The following is a 15,707-nucleotide window of genomic DNA, read 5'->3' on the forward strand; positions in this document are numbered from 1 at the left end:
GGATGGGAGTGTCAGAAGCAGTGCGATTGGCACAGGATAGAGCAGGGTTTAGGGCTGTGTACATAGGGTCGCCATGAGTCACAAACAACTCGACAGCACATAACAACAACAACAACAACAACAACAACAACCTATGCCTCAAGTTTGTTATAATATTAGATATAATTCTGTGCAAGAACATGTATAAAATTTAATTTGATGGCACTCAAGCTCATTTTCCACTTTTAAGAAAATGTAAATTTAGGTTACTAACAAAATTGAGTTGAAGCAAAGTGATATTAGCAAAGCAGTTAATAGTCCCTAAGTCTGACTGATCTTTGTATTATTGTTTTAATTTCTTTCATTCTTTCTGCCAATTGAGGCAGGCACTGTAATTCTTCATCACTTTACTGATGAAAAGCCTGTGGTACACGGAGGCTAAACAACTTTCCAAAAAGAGGTGGCTTAGTGGGTAAGGACCTGCCTCCCCAATCCAAACGCAGGTGGTTCGAATCCACCAGCGGCTCCCAGGGAGAATTATGGGCAATCTCTTCTCATGGGATTTACAGCCTCTGAAAACCAGCTGGAGGGCCAGCTCTGAGTTGGTTCTGACTTGCCAGCAATATGTTACGCATGAGTTAATGGTGTAAGTAGGAGAGGTAGGTTAGCAGTGAGTGGGCTTGCAAAGCCAGTGCTTAATATGACACCGCTGTCTTCATCAAGGATGTATTCCAAAGCCCTGAATGTGGCTGTTCGTATGAACACGGGGGCTTGAGGATTTATCCTTCACTAGCTCTAAGAGTGGTGATTCAAAGCTAGATTTCTCATCTTCTACCATTCCCGGCCACGCATTTCCTTTGCAGCTTTCTCCCTTCTGCTTTCCTTCTATTGCAAATCATGTGACCATGAGTCAACGTGCAGACAGTTAACAACAATAATCACAATTGTACGGGGCTCTGTGCTACGCAGTTTGTAAACATCTTTGCTAATTTCCTTCTATCCTATGAGGAACCACCCTTACTTTACAGACATAGAGTTCATAGAAGTTAAGCAATTTGCCCAGGTTACGCCCAGTACTCACAGTACTTTGCAGCCAAGTCCTTAACTTCTCTGCTGCTTCCTGTTCTACTGCCACCTTGCGGTGCTCCAGTCGCATTGTGACCCTCTGTGGGGAGTCTGAGGCTGTGGTTCTACATGAGAGGACACTGTCCATCTTTCTCCAGAGCAGCTGGTGCATTTGAACTGCCTACCTTTTGGATCGCAGCCCAACACTGTTGTGCATTATGCCACCAGGGGTCCATCCAGTTGGACTCTTGCATAGTCCAAGGTGCATGGGGACTGCCTGTCTTTTCTGATTCCTCTGGGATTCCATGCACTGGAAGCAACAACACTTTAGATTTAAATGACAACGACAAAAACATGGACTTATTTTAATGCGACTCAACTCCCAGTCATTGAGTTGGAATCACCTCATAACTGACCCTCTTTTGGGGTTCCCAGGACTGTAAATTGTACGTGAGGAGACAGTCCATCTTCTTTCTGAGGAGTTGCTGGTCGACTCCAACCTTGGAGTTAGAAGAGTAACTCAACTCCCTATGGACAACACCATCAGGATTATGATTGAGTTATGACAGCCTCCTAAATGTGAGTTTTCATTCTAACCTCTCTACCTTTGAATGTTGTTGTTGTTGATTGCCATCAAGTCGAGCACATGTCATAGCGACTCTGAACAAAAGACCTGAAGCCTTTTCTATAACTATTGTTGTTTCTCAAAGTTCATAGATTTTTCAGGGCATGTGGTTGAGGAATTGGATGCCTTTGAGTAGGAGCCCTGATAATGGAGAAACAAAGCACTGAGCTGTTAAGTGAAAAATCACCGGTTCAAGCCTATTATTCTGGGAAAATAGAGTGGCCATCTGTTTCCATAAAGATTACAGCCTTGGAGACCCTGTGGGGTTCTGTCTATAAGCTCTCAATGCGTTGGAATCAACCTAAAAGCAGTGGTCTTTGTTTCTGTTTTAATACCTGTGAAAGTAATGGTATCTGGGAAAAGGTTTTCTTTGTTATATTGATGAGAACATCCCAGTGTGATAGTCAATCATTTCCCTAGAATTGACTCATAACTGACCTTCCAGTGGGTTTTTAGAGGCTATGAATCATCTGGGAGGAGATTGTCCACCCCTCTGCTCTGGAGCACCTGGTGAATTCAAACCTTCAACGAAGGCACCACATCTGAGTAAGCAGCACAGAGCTGTGTTAAGTCAATTGATTTTGAGATGTAGAAAGTGGGTCAGGCTCAGAAGCAAGCGCAGAGGGGAAGACACCAGATGGGAATCAAGGCACTGAGTAACAAAAGCATATGAGACCAGGCCATCCCTCAGAGCCAGCAGAGGGGAAGAACTTCCCGGGAGTCAGCAACCAGAATTCGAACTTCTACCCTCCACAGCTATCATTGCTGATGTCAGATGGATCCTGGTGGAAAACTAAGAATGCCAAAAGAATGTCTATTTGTGCTTTATGGACTAAGCAAAGGCCTTTGAATGTGTGGATCATAACAAATTATGTCTAACATTGAAAAAAGTGGAATCCCAGAACACTTAATTTTGTTCACGCAAAATCAATACCTAGACCAAGAGTCAATTGTGTGAACAGAGTAAGGGACCATTATATGGTTTAAAATTAAGAAGGGAATGTATCAGGATTGTATCCTTTCTCCACACCTATTCAATCTGTGTACTGAGCAAAGTATTTGAGGCGCTGGACTCCATGAAGAAGAATGTGGCATCAGGATTGGAGGAAGACTCATCAACAATCTACCTACATTATGCAGATGACACAACCTTGCTTGCTGAAAGTGAGGAAGACTTGAAACACTTGCTGCAGAAGATTGAAGACTATAGCCTACAATATGGATTACATCTCAATGTCGAGAAAAGAGAAATTCTCACCAATGGCCCTATAGTCAACATCATAATAGAGAAGAGAGTAAAACTCTTAACAACTTCGTCTTACTTGGATCCACATTCAATACCCTGGGTACCAGCCATCAGGAGAGCAGGAGATGTATTGGGTTGGAAAAGTCTGCAGTCAGGGCTCTCTCCAAATTACTGAGGAGCAATGACATCAGTTTGAAGACTAACGTGTGCCTGGTTCAGGCTATGGTCTTCTCAGTCATTTACTTACTCAGTCATTTACAGTTGGCATCAGCAAACTGGAAAGTGAATAAGGATGACAGATGAAGAATTGATGCCCTTGAACTGTGGTGTTGGAGATGAATACTGAAGATTCATGGACTGCAAAAAGAACAATCAGGGGGCGGGGCTGGGGGGGCGGGGAAGAGTAAAAGAACAATCAGGTAAGTCTTGGAGAAGGTGCAGCCAGAGTGCTCCTTAGAGGCAAAGATAATGAAGCTTTGTCTCACATACTTTGGACATGTAGCTAGAAGAGGCTATTCCTTGGAGAGCGACATTATGGTTGGAAAGGTGGGGGGTCAGCAAAAGAGAGGAAGACCCTCAACCAGATGGATTGACATAGTCACTGGAGCAATGGGCTTGAATATATTGGCAACTGTGATGATGACACTGGATAAGATAGGATGGGATTCAGATCAGCTTTTCATAGTGTTGCTTGGACTTGCTGGCACCTAACAGCCTCCTAACCCATGAGAAAAGGAATATTCTTTCTCATTTCTTAAATCCATCCACTTATGATCTTTATGTTTCAGCAGCACTAAGAAATAGACAGGCTCCAATAACCAGACCATTGCCAGGTCAGAAAGCCTCTATATAAGCTTGAAAACAAAATGCATGAGAAGAGGCTGTCCACCCAAGGAGGGCAAGCAAAGAGTTGAGACTGCTGTTTTTTGGCACCGACCTGGCCCTATGACCATCAGTCTTCAGCCCGGCACCTCTGGGCACTACATGACTGTGCAGTCATGTTATGAAGACACAGTGCAGGCCAGGGACTGGCAGGGACCCACTGAGAATGAGCCCATGGCCTGCAAGTCAGCAAAGAGAGAAGGTTTCAGACAAAGCATTGGCTCCAAGCATTTAATATCTTCCAAACCAAATAAATCTTAAGTACACTGACTACAAGCAGTCAGGAAATAAGGAGATGTGTTGCACTGAGAAGATCTGCAGTTAGGGACCTTTCCAACATATTGAGGAGTAATGATGTCAGTTTGAGGATGACAGGGTACATCTGATTGAGGACATGGTCTTTCTGCTCACTTACTACTGAGACCTGGGCAATGAATAAAGAAGACAGAAGGAGAATTGATGCCTTTGAGCTGCGGTATTGGAGAAGAGCACTGAACATCCCATGGATGGCCAAAAGAACAAACAGGTATGTCTTGGAGATAGTGCGGCTGGAGTGCTCTTTGGAGCCAAGAATGATGAAGCTTTGCCTCACATACTTTGAACATATTGCTAGGAGGTGCTATTCCTTGGAGAAGGACATGATGTTGGGAAGGGTAGGGAGTCGGTGAAGGAAAGGAAGACCCTCAACCAGGTAGATAACATGGTGACTGCTGCAATGGGCTCTTGTGTGTCAGGAAGTGTGAAGGTGACGCCAGACAGGACTAGGTTCAGATTTTTGTTCATAGTGTTGCTATGAGTCATAACTCGACTTGACGGCACCTAATAACAACAACAACAACACTGACTACTGACCAACAGGCTCTGACAATCAAAGATGAGTGTGTGCTCTGACTAGTTCTAGGTCTGGGTCCTAGTGCAACAAGTCCAACCCAAATCACAGTAACCTTCCATTGGACTTCTGAGACTGTAAATCTCAAAAGGAGGAGATTGCCCATCCTTCTCCTGCAGAATAGCTGGTAGATTGAACCACCAGTTAACAGCAACACACTCCACCACCAATGTCCTTTCTTAGTCTGGTCATGTTGTTGTTGTTGTTGTCATGTGCTATCAGAACCAACTCATAGCTGACCTTCCAGTAGGTTTTCAGAGGATGTAAATTACACAGACGGAGACTGCCCATCTTTCTCCTACAGAGCAGTTGGTGGGTTTGAACTGCCTGCCTTTGGGTTGCTAGCATAACTTCTTAACCTGTAGGCCACAAGAACTCCCTCAGTGTGGGTCTGTTGTGTGCCCTCAAGACAGAACCGAAACAGAGCTGACCCTCTAGTGGGTTTTAAGAGACAATAAATTACATAGAAGAGGTTGTTCCTGCAGAGCAGCTGGTGGATTTGAACTATACGCACTTGGGATTGCAATACAGCTTCTTACCACCAGGTCACCAGAGCAGCCTGTGTCTTTTATTGTTGTTGTTATGTGCCGTCGAGTTGCTTGAGACTCATAGCGACCCTACGTATAAGAGTCCTAAACCCTGCTTTATCCTGTGCCAGCCCCATTGTCTCCGATACGCCTACTCCCAAACCCCAATCACTGAATCGATCCACCGCATAGAGGGTCTTCCTCTCCTGTGCTGTCCCTCCACCCTCCCAAACATGATGTCGCTTTCCAAGGACTGGCCCCTCCTTGCAACATGTCTAAAGTATGTCAGACGAAGCTTCAGAATCCTTGCCTCCAAAGAGCAGCCCGGCTTCAGCCTCTCCATGACAAACCTGTTTGTCCTCCTAGCAGTTCATGTTATATTAAATACTCTTCTCCAGCACCACAGCTCCAAGGCATCAATTCTCTTTTTATCATCCCTTGTCACTGGCCAGCTCTCTGATGCATAGCAGGCAATTGTGAAGACTTTAGCCCGGATCAGGCCCACCTTAGTCTCCAGCCTGATGTCATTGTTCTTCAGTACTCTGGAGAGGTCCCTGACAGCTGAATTTCCCAATGTAATTTGTCTCTTGATTTCCTGGCTGCTGGTACCAGAGTGTTGACTGTGGAGCCAACCAAACTGAAACTGTTAACTATCTCAATCTTTTCACCATACTGATGCTGCCAATTGGCCCAGTGGTGAGAATCTTAGTTTTCTTGATGTTGAGCTTCAATCAATACTGAAGGCTGCAGTCCTTGACCTTCTGCATCAAGTACTTCAGGTCCTCCTCAGTTTCAGCAAGCAGGGTTGTGTCATCTGCATAACGTAACTTGCTGAGGAATCTTCCACCAATCCTGATGCCACATTCCTCCCCGTACAGCCCAATATCTCAGATGATCTGTTCTGCACACAGGTTGAAAAGGTATGGAGAGGAGTAAAATATCTCAATCAGAAAAGGACAAATACTGCATGGTGCCACTGTTGTAGAAAGTGACTGACATCAGGGTTGGGGTAAGACTGAGAAAAACTGGATAGATTATGTATATTGAACTCAAACAGATGAGGAAGAGAACAATTTAAAAGTGATATATGATAGCATATTGTGATTATCACAGGAATCCAGAATTAAGGTTGCATAGTGGACAGCATTTGGGGTGGGGGGGGGCAGGGTTGGGGTCAGGGAGGGATTGTATACCAACGAAGAAGTTTATCTTTTGCTTTTCAAAGAGAGGAGTAAACTGGGGGGAGGGGGAGTAAAGAAAAGAAGCACAACAATGAATGAATGAAAATCCAAAATCTCTGTAAATGTTCATTTAAAAAATTGTAATATAAAAAAATGCTAAAAAATAAAAAATATTAAAAAAAGGTATGGAGACAGAATACATCCTTGGCAGATACCCTTCCCAATTTTGAACCATGCAGTGTCTCCTTGCTCTGTGTCTAGGAAGCTAAATTTTCCTTTTCAGAGAACCTACGAGAGACTGTGCCTTAGCTAGGCTGCTCAGTCCTCATTCATCAATCTTTTTTTACACACAATCCATACACAAGATACTAGGAAGAAAACGATAAGGTTATAGTCCCCCAAATCTTACAAGTCAAAGATAATGAACTGACTTAAAGCCCTTTGCCCCTTTGATCAGCTGTGGGAGTGACTCAGAATTCCCACCAGCCAGACACCCCCACCTAGGACTGCACCAGGGGATTTTTGTCTCTTGTTGCAGGTGGATGGCTGCAGGGCCCTCAAAGGCATGCTGCACTGGTCAGGCTTCAGTTCATATGTATGATTCCCAAAGTGGGTACCATGTTATGAGTGACACACCATGTCGGAATTGCCACTTCCATTTTCCACTGCATTCATTAACTTTTTGAACAGAAAGCTTACAACCAAAACAGCTGTTAAACCTGGAAGGGCCGCTGCATGCAGTGGGGGAGTGACACTTGGAGGGGGGGCAGCAGCCAGTGGTACATTGGCTACCACAGAGCCTCTGCTCCAGAGAAATACACTCCGTGTCATGACTGGCGAGGGCATGAAGGGTACGGGGACACCTAACTGAGGAAGGACAGGTGCAAAACCAGAAAAGTGAAGCAGCCTGAGGAGTAACCAGCCCACAGCAGTAACCGGTTCCACAGTGCTGTGGGACACACCATGAGGAATGGCAAGACAGCGTTCATCTCCCAGAGTGGCACAGATGGTCTGTGAGTGAATGGGAACAAAAAGGTGGCTGATTGGACTAAAGTGTCGCATCGGGACAATCTAGTGTCAAGGACCTTTCCAGAGTGCTACAGAGCCCCTGACCCAAGCCATCATGGTATTTTCAGTACATCTGAAAGTTGGACAGTGAATAGGGATGACAGAAAAAGTGATGCCTTTGAATTGTAGGATTGGAGAAAAGTATTGAATAATAGCCCATGGACTGTTAAAAGAACAAGTAAATACGTCTTGGAGAAGGAACAACCTGGGTGCTCCTTAGAAGCAAGGATGATGATATTTCGTCTCACTGATTTTGGACATGTAATTAGAAGGGGGAAGTGTATTCCTTAGACAATGAGGATGGTCAGAAGAAGAGACAAAGGCCTTCACCAAGATAGACTCACACAGTGACGTTGGCATGAGCATATGAGAGATGGTAAGGATGGTGAGGACAGGGCAAGGTTCAGATCTGTCCCTCTTAGGGTCACTATGGGTCACAGTCAGCTTGGGGACACCTACCAACACAGTGAGACCAGGGGATTGAATGCTGGTGATGTAGTCCGCAGAGAAGAGCTAGCCCAAAGGCTGTGCTTCCCAGGTGGTTCAATCCGCCAGGTGCTCATCAGCACAAAGAGAGGCAGTCTCCTCCTGTGAGATTTACAGCCCTGGAAACGGGCTGGGGGGCCAGCCAGGAGTCAGCCTGGAGTTGATGGCAATGGGAGAAAGGAGAGAGAGAGAGAACAGAAAACAGAGAGTGATACGAAGGAAGAACCCCACAATGCCTGCTTGCATAGATTACAGTTGACCTGACCCTGTAGCCTGAGAAGTCGCTCCAAATGAACACATAAACAATACAGAATAACATAAGAAATACATGAAGGAATGGCAGATAGCGCTGAGGAAGCCAGCAAAGGTTCCAGTTAGGCAGGACTTGAGGCCCTTCCCAGACAGGGAGCAGGTGGCTCAGTCATTGCACAACCCCCAGACGTGGTGAGAGTCTTAGCAGAGTCAGGATTCTCCACCTGTCCCAGGCCCCAGAACCCAAGCAAAGAGCTACGGGTGTCTTCAGAGCAGCCTGGTCGGCAGACTGGCCAAATGCCTGCTAGGCAGAGGAAGCTTTGTTAGTTTATTTAATGCGTAGCTCATGGCACCTTCTGCATCTCACAAAGGACCTAGATTATAACTGTCTCCAATGAATTTTTATAAAACACCTGGTTTTGAAGAGACGCCTTGCAGTTCTCAAAAAACAAACACCTGACCAACCAGCTTCGTATCAGAACAAAAATGTGTAAGAAAAAGTGTGACTGTGTGATTGTTGATCTGATTATGAAGAGGGGAACATGAAATACCTAGTTAGAATATTTATGCATTTCACTGAATTTGTCTCATTTCATAAAAGGTTTTTCTCAGTCCTTCAACATATCTGCAAAGAACTAGAACCCGTACTAGGAGGCAGAGTAAATGTGAGCCTGACGCTTCCAAGAAGGACCAGCCTTGACCACCTGTGCTCAGATCCCGGGCATAGACCCCTTCTGGGTTTCTTTAGCTTCAACCTCCTCAGCCACACTTTTTTTTTCCAGAAAGTTTGATAAAAATTGTAATAAGACGGAGAGCTCTGATGGCCTAGTGGCAAGAAGCTCCACTGCAATCCTGGAGGTGTGCGGTTCAAATCCACCAGATGCTCTACTGGAGAAGGAGGAACAATCTCCTCCTATACCAGTCAGATCTGATTTGACAGTACACACACACACACAAATAATAAAAATTAAAAAACTTTAAAAAATAAAAAAAGACAGAAAAAAAAATAACCAGAACATAATTCATAAATATAAGGTGAGAACAAGTATTGATGAAATCATTTATTGTTGTTTTTGTTATGTGCCATCAAGTTGGGGGTGACTCACCGCAACCCAGTGAACAACAGATCTGAACCCTATTATCTCTTGTATCGTTTCTGACATACGTAAGTGAGCCCATTTCTGCAGTCACTATCCCTGTAATTCTATCCCATGAAGGGTCTTTCCCTTTTGCTAAAACTTCACCTTACGTATTTTTTTGAAGCATACCTGTATATCGCTTTTCTCCTTAAAAATTTTCATAAATAATTTAATTTGTACTTCATAGGAACCTTGTAAAAAAATGAAAAGGTATTATTACCCTATTTTACTAGCAAGAAAATACTTGACGTTCAAAAAGACTCACAGATACCAAGCTTGAATTTCTGAATGTTCCCTATGAATGTACTGTTTCTAGCCATCCTCAAATAATCTTCATTTGATTTATTTATGATGTTAATAATTTTTTTTTTATAATTTCTGCTCTCTATTGGATTACCTTTGTGGATTGGGAATAAACATGGTCAAGTAGCCGTCTTCCAAGTATCTTGGCATACATTAGTGAGCATTTACCAACTTCCTCCTCTTCCTTCATCTTAAGAGCTGCAGTCAGAAAACCAAAAGAGAAGAATGCATTTGGCAATTCTCAAGCTGAAAGGACTGAAGAACAAATTGAAACCTTGAGTTCCATGGGCTAAATCTTGAATGACGCAGAAATCATCAAAAGAAGATGAAAAGAATATACCAAGTCACTCTACCAGAAAACACTTGGTCACAACTGAAACATTTCCAAAAGTAGCAGAGTTGCAAACCAATGAAGAAGTTCAAGCTGCACTGAAGGCATCAGCCAGACCTTTTTAACTTTGAACTTTTCTGAACCAGAGCCTGCTGCCTTGACCCTTCTAAGACACTTACCCAACTCATGACTAAAACCAGAGCTCTGACCCTTTATTTGCAAAAGGTGGGAGACTAGAAATCAGATGGAGACCTCTGGCCACTGTTCAGAACAGTGCTATATCTAGGAAGTCCATCAATTCCACCCTGAATCATCAACTCTACTTCTCTCCTTGTCCTTGCTAGGCTATCTTTATCCCCATGTCACTTCCTCCAGGACATCTACCTCTCAATCTGGCCCACAGGTTATTTTAACGGTTTGATTAATGCAGCTGTATTGGACAGCAGCATCTGCACAAAAAGTAGTTCACACTGCCCTCTCGTGGCCAAGAAAGATATAGCTGTGACATACTCTGCAAACTAAACCTGACCACCCCAGGGTCCAACAGACAGAAAGATGGACAATTTCTTCCTTTGCTATTTACTGCCTCTGAAAACTGGCTGGAGGGCCAGCTATTAATCAGTTCCAACTCGACAGTACAAATGCAGAGGCGGCTGGGAACTAATTTGTATGACATTTGGATCTATACTGGAGTAGATGTTTTTATGCAGTACAAAGTCTAAAAGCTCACAGTAAGTGAGGAAAGGGGGAAAAGGAAAACCCAAAAAAATCTAGGTAGATGTCTCATCCTGATGTAATCACAGGGATTCTGGCCTTGGGGCTCCTGGAACAGGCCAAGTAACCAAGATTGGATTTGGTCACCCCCAAAATGTAGGACATGAGAAGATGTGTGTTAACGGAGAAGAACAACACTAAGGGTATTTATTCACTTTAAATTTTTAAACAGTCAGTGGCTGGCGTCTTAAAAGAAAATAATTTTTAAAACCCTTCCTAACTGAGCCTCCACTGGGTTTCTGAGGCTATGACTCACACAGGAGACTGCCCATCCTTTTCTCAAGGATTGGATGATGGATTTCAACCACCAAACAGATGTGGGCTTTGGGTTAGCAAGGCAACTCATAATGGACCACAGAACCCCCTTGTCTTAAGAACATGGTAAAATAAAACCAGAGGAGAAGAGTCTGGACAGTGAACAAAACAGAGTGTAACAAAGATTAAGATCCACATTAAAAGAAACAAACCCAACACATTTCTTGAAAATAATGTTTTTATTCATTGATCCTTTGTGTAAGAAATCCCTATTTTACTAAATGTAATAGAAATAATTTTTTGTTTCTTAGAAGTTGTTTGCTGGATTTCAGTTACATCTGTGTTTGTAGTTTTCCAAACTAATGACTCACATTCAAGTACCTTTCTCTTAGTCATTACAGAATGCATTAGCTTAATCCCTCCTGACATGTATTTTTCAAGAGGAATCCTATATAGACTTCTGAAATCATGTATATAGTTCACAAAACTATGTCAAAGTGTTTTCTGAAGAAACAATGTTATCATTATTATTATTCTTCAATGCTAAATTTTCTTCCTTTGTTGCATCATTTCTGTTAGAAGAGGCAGTAGCATTAGGAACTGCTCAGAGATTCTGAGTAGGCCAGGGCCTCGGTCATTGTTGAGAACAGCAGAATTAAACAAGCCACAGGGAGTGGTTAGGAGAGGGGGATTTTAACTCTGGCTGAAGGTGATCCACATCTGGGTTAACTCTACCTATAAAAAGCCAGAACTCATACATAAAATTCCCTATCTTCTCTTTCCTCTGCAATTCCATTCTGGGGCGAAGAAATTAGACAGAGAATGAATGAATGAATGAATGCACACTAAGTGGAGGACCTTGATTATATAATAGGGGAAAAAAGTGGAGAAATGAAATTCGGGCTTGGGGTCTTCCAGAGCACAGAGCTTCTGGGAATAAAAGAGAAGAGCCTTCCAATGACAATCTACACCTCACACTCACTCCTCTTCAGGGAGTAGTATTGGGGAAAAAATATTTAGACCTGATGGGGCAAAACTTCTCTGATTCTAAGGAAAGACATTTTTCTATGCAAATACCAGCAAGTACTTGCTCTGATTCTGTAAACAAGCAAGCAAGCAAGCAAGCAAACAATCCAGTGCAAGAAGAAACTCCACCAGGAAATGAAGTCCTTTAAGGCTGAAAGGGCCATTCCCGGCAGCTTCACCAGTGGGATTGATGAGTCTGTCCTGTTCAGCTTCACCTAGAAGGAAGAGGAGGCAAGAAGGATTATGTCATCAAACTGAGTCAACCAAGTTACTTTGTTCAAAGGAAAAGAGGAACTTCCAGCCTAAAGGCTTATTACTTTTAGTTCATTTCAGTCACTTTGGTATACAATAGGGCAAGGTTCAGGCCTGTTGTTCATAGAGTCACTACAAGTTATAGATGATTTGATGGTACCTAACAATAACAGTGTACTGGTCGCACAATAGTTAAGCACCTGACTACTAATCTAAAGACATATGGTTCAAGTCCACCCAACAGCTCCACAGGAGATATACCTGGCATCTGCCATCGTAAGGATTACACCTAAGGAAGCCCCAAGGGACATTCTGTCTCTGCCAAATGGGGCTGCTGTGAGTCATGGTATGAATCAATGACAGACGACAGCAACAATACACTGAAGAATCAACAGAGGTTGTTAAGGTGCAGATTCCTGAGTCCTTGGTTCAGCAGGTGTAGAGTAAGGCCCAGGAGTCTCCATTTGAACAAGCAAGCAGATACAATCCAGATACTGCATGCGCACAGCTGACTGAGGCCAGCACATCTGGAAATATGTGAGGTTTAAGACACAGGCAGTGGAGAGCATGAGGGCGAGCTGTGACCTGCAGCCCGGCTGGCTCTGACGTGTGGCGAGCGTGTGCCAAACAGAGCAAACCACTGCCCGGTCCTGCACCAACCAGAAGGACACGTGGTGCAAGGCTTACGATGTATTCGAGTTCTCTTCAGGGGAAGTACATTTCCCCCTAAGTAACATGAATAACATACAATGTTGTGGCATGCAATCTGCTAATGTTATCATCCTTATGCCACCCACCAAAGACAAAGGAAGATCAGATTTATAAAGATAATGAAAATGAAGTGCCATAACAATGAAAACTGATGCTGCTCTCAAAAGAAAAAGAAGAAAAAAAAAAAGACACTCGACTTCTGGTAGAACTGACTTACGATGGCGTGTCAGAATGGAACCCCATCTTCAGGCAGGGACTCCCTGCAGTTAGCCAATGCCTGATTACTCGTTCCACTTTCCTGCAGCCTTTACCACTGCTTTCCAGTCCATTCACACTCCTATCTGACTCTCCAACTGGGTTTCCTTTCTGGAGGAGACTGCTCATCTTTCTCCTGAGAGGAGCTAGTGGGTTCCGACTCCTGACCTTTCACTAGCAGCCTGACATTACACACGGCAGGCCATCATGGCCTCTACCACTGCTAATCACGGCACCTCCTTCCAGCTTTGTAACTGGTGGCCTCTTATTACCACTGTCTTTGCGAGGAAGCGCCTGGACCTGCTGGCAGGAAGGAAATAGGGTCCCAGTACCTAACACTGCCATTCAGAGTGCTGGTGACGAGACAAATGTTTATGGAAGAGAACTGCTTACTCTCCGTTCTTAGCAAACCCTGTGTGTGACTGAACCTCCCACTCAACATGCAAATATGCTCATGAGTTCAGTAAGTCACCTCATAGTCACTGATGCTCCTTATAAACCCTAAAAAGAAGCGCTTGTGTTGGTGCATAGCAAAGAGGACTGGGGGAGGCCTGAGGGGAGGAGGGAGGAAAATGTGCAACAATGAATGAATATTTTTTTTTAAAAAAGCGAACTGGGGGACAGGAAGGAAAATGTGCAACAATGAATCAAAACCTCAACTTTTCTGTAAACTTTTGATAAAATCACAATAAAGAGGAAAAAAATAAATACCATTTTAAAAAAAACAAAAGAGAATTACGATAACCCTCTGGTGGCCTAGTGGTAAGGAACTACACTGTGATCTCAAAGGCACATGGTTCAAATCCACCAGCTGCTCCGCAGTAGAAATAGAGGCTATCTCCTCCTGTGTGATTAACTGCCTCAAGCCTCTGGAGGGTCAGCTATGAGTTGCTTCCAACTCGACAGTACTCAAAAACGTGATAAAAAAAAAAAAGAAAAAGAAACAGAATTAGGGTGCAGGGGGTTTCATGGCATCTGGAGTGATAATGTCTTCTAACGCTGGTTTGGACAAACCAAACAAGGGGGCTGCCAGTTCTGCTGGGAGGCCTGTGTGAGTGGCTTCCTCGAGGGAAGCCCTCAGCTGACAGAGATGTTAAGTCAGTAAACTGAACGGGAAAGTGTGATTAAATGGGGGTTAGGGTGACCACACTTCCAGACTCTGGAAAGGAAACTCACAAGTCGAGGGCATCGGACCACATGGGCCAGTTTTAAGAGACAACACTCTCTTGCGATTCCAGAAGGGGGTCATCCCTGCCCAGTGTGGACAACCTCTTCAAAGCACAAGGTGAAATGCTCCCCCCAGAGCTGCAGAAAGCATTCATTCTCTGATTAATAAAACAAGGAAGTGAGAACAGCTTCAGAAATATCTATTTCACTCTTTTTTTTTTTTCAGGGGAGAGAACTGTGTGGTAACATATCACATTACTGGCTATTGAAGCTAAAGTGAGCTCCGGTGGCCTAATGGTTAAGGAGTTGTGCTGCTAATCCAAAGGTAAAAGGTTCAAATTCACCAGCTGGTTCCTTGAGAGAATGTTGGACAATTTCTTCCGAGGCCATTAACAGCCTATGAAAACCTGCTAGAGAGTCAGCTATGAGTCAGCTCTGACTCAAAGGCAATGAATTGATTGAAGCTAAAGTATATTATTTATACAAAGATATTTGTGCTTGCTTCAGGTAATGTTGTGTCCTGTCAAAGTAACTTGACCTCCAAGAGTGAGGCATCACTCTGCTTGTTCTCCTGGATAAGGTGTCACCCAGCCAACACTGTTGGGATTGCTGTCTATGTCGGCATGAGATAAGAGGGCTTTGTCGGCCCGAAGACTCCAGCTCACCCGTCTTCTCCTGTGTGCCTGGTGCAGATCAACATCTGTTTAAACAGAGAGTCTTTGTCTTAAAATAATCAGTCAGCTGCACTAAACAAGCCTGTACTGAGCTACACATTGTCTGGGCCGCCTTGTTTGGGACATAAATACCTCAAGCCTACATCAAAAGTATTCCTGTAGAGTCGATTCTGACTCGTTGTGACCCTACAGGACAGGGTATCACCGCCACCCCCACCCCCCCCAGGGTGTCCAAGACTCTGAATCTTTACAGGAGAAGCAGGCAGCTGCATCCTTCTTCCACGGAGAGAATGGTGGGTTTGAACCCCCAACCATTAGGTTACAAGTCAAGACCTTAACGCAGCACCAGTGTTCTTACTGGGATAAAAGTTATAAAACCTAATCTTTGCTATCAAGAAATTTACAATCTTAGGAGGATATAAGGAGAATTGATGCCTTTGAGCTGTGGTGCTGGAGAAGAGTACTGAACGTACCACGGACTGCTAAGAAAACAAACAGATTCATCCTGGAGAGGGTTAAACCGGGCTGCTCCTTGGAGGCAAGGATTCTGGGGGCTTCGTCTGACATACTTTGGACATGTTGTAAGGAGGGACAGATCCTTGGAGAGGGACATCATGCTT

This window comes from Elephantulus edwardii, unplaced genomic scaffold (assembly GCF_000299155.1).
Source record: "Elephantulus edwardii isolate Elephantulus edwardi_28Jun2011 unplaced genomic scaffold, EleEdw1.0 scaffold00057, whole genome shotgun sequence".
NCBI lineage: Eukaryota > Metazoa > Chordata > Mammalia > Macroscelidea > Macroscelididae > Elephantulus > Elephantulus edwardii.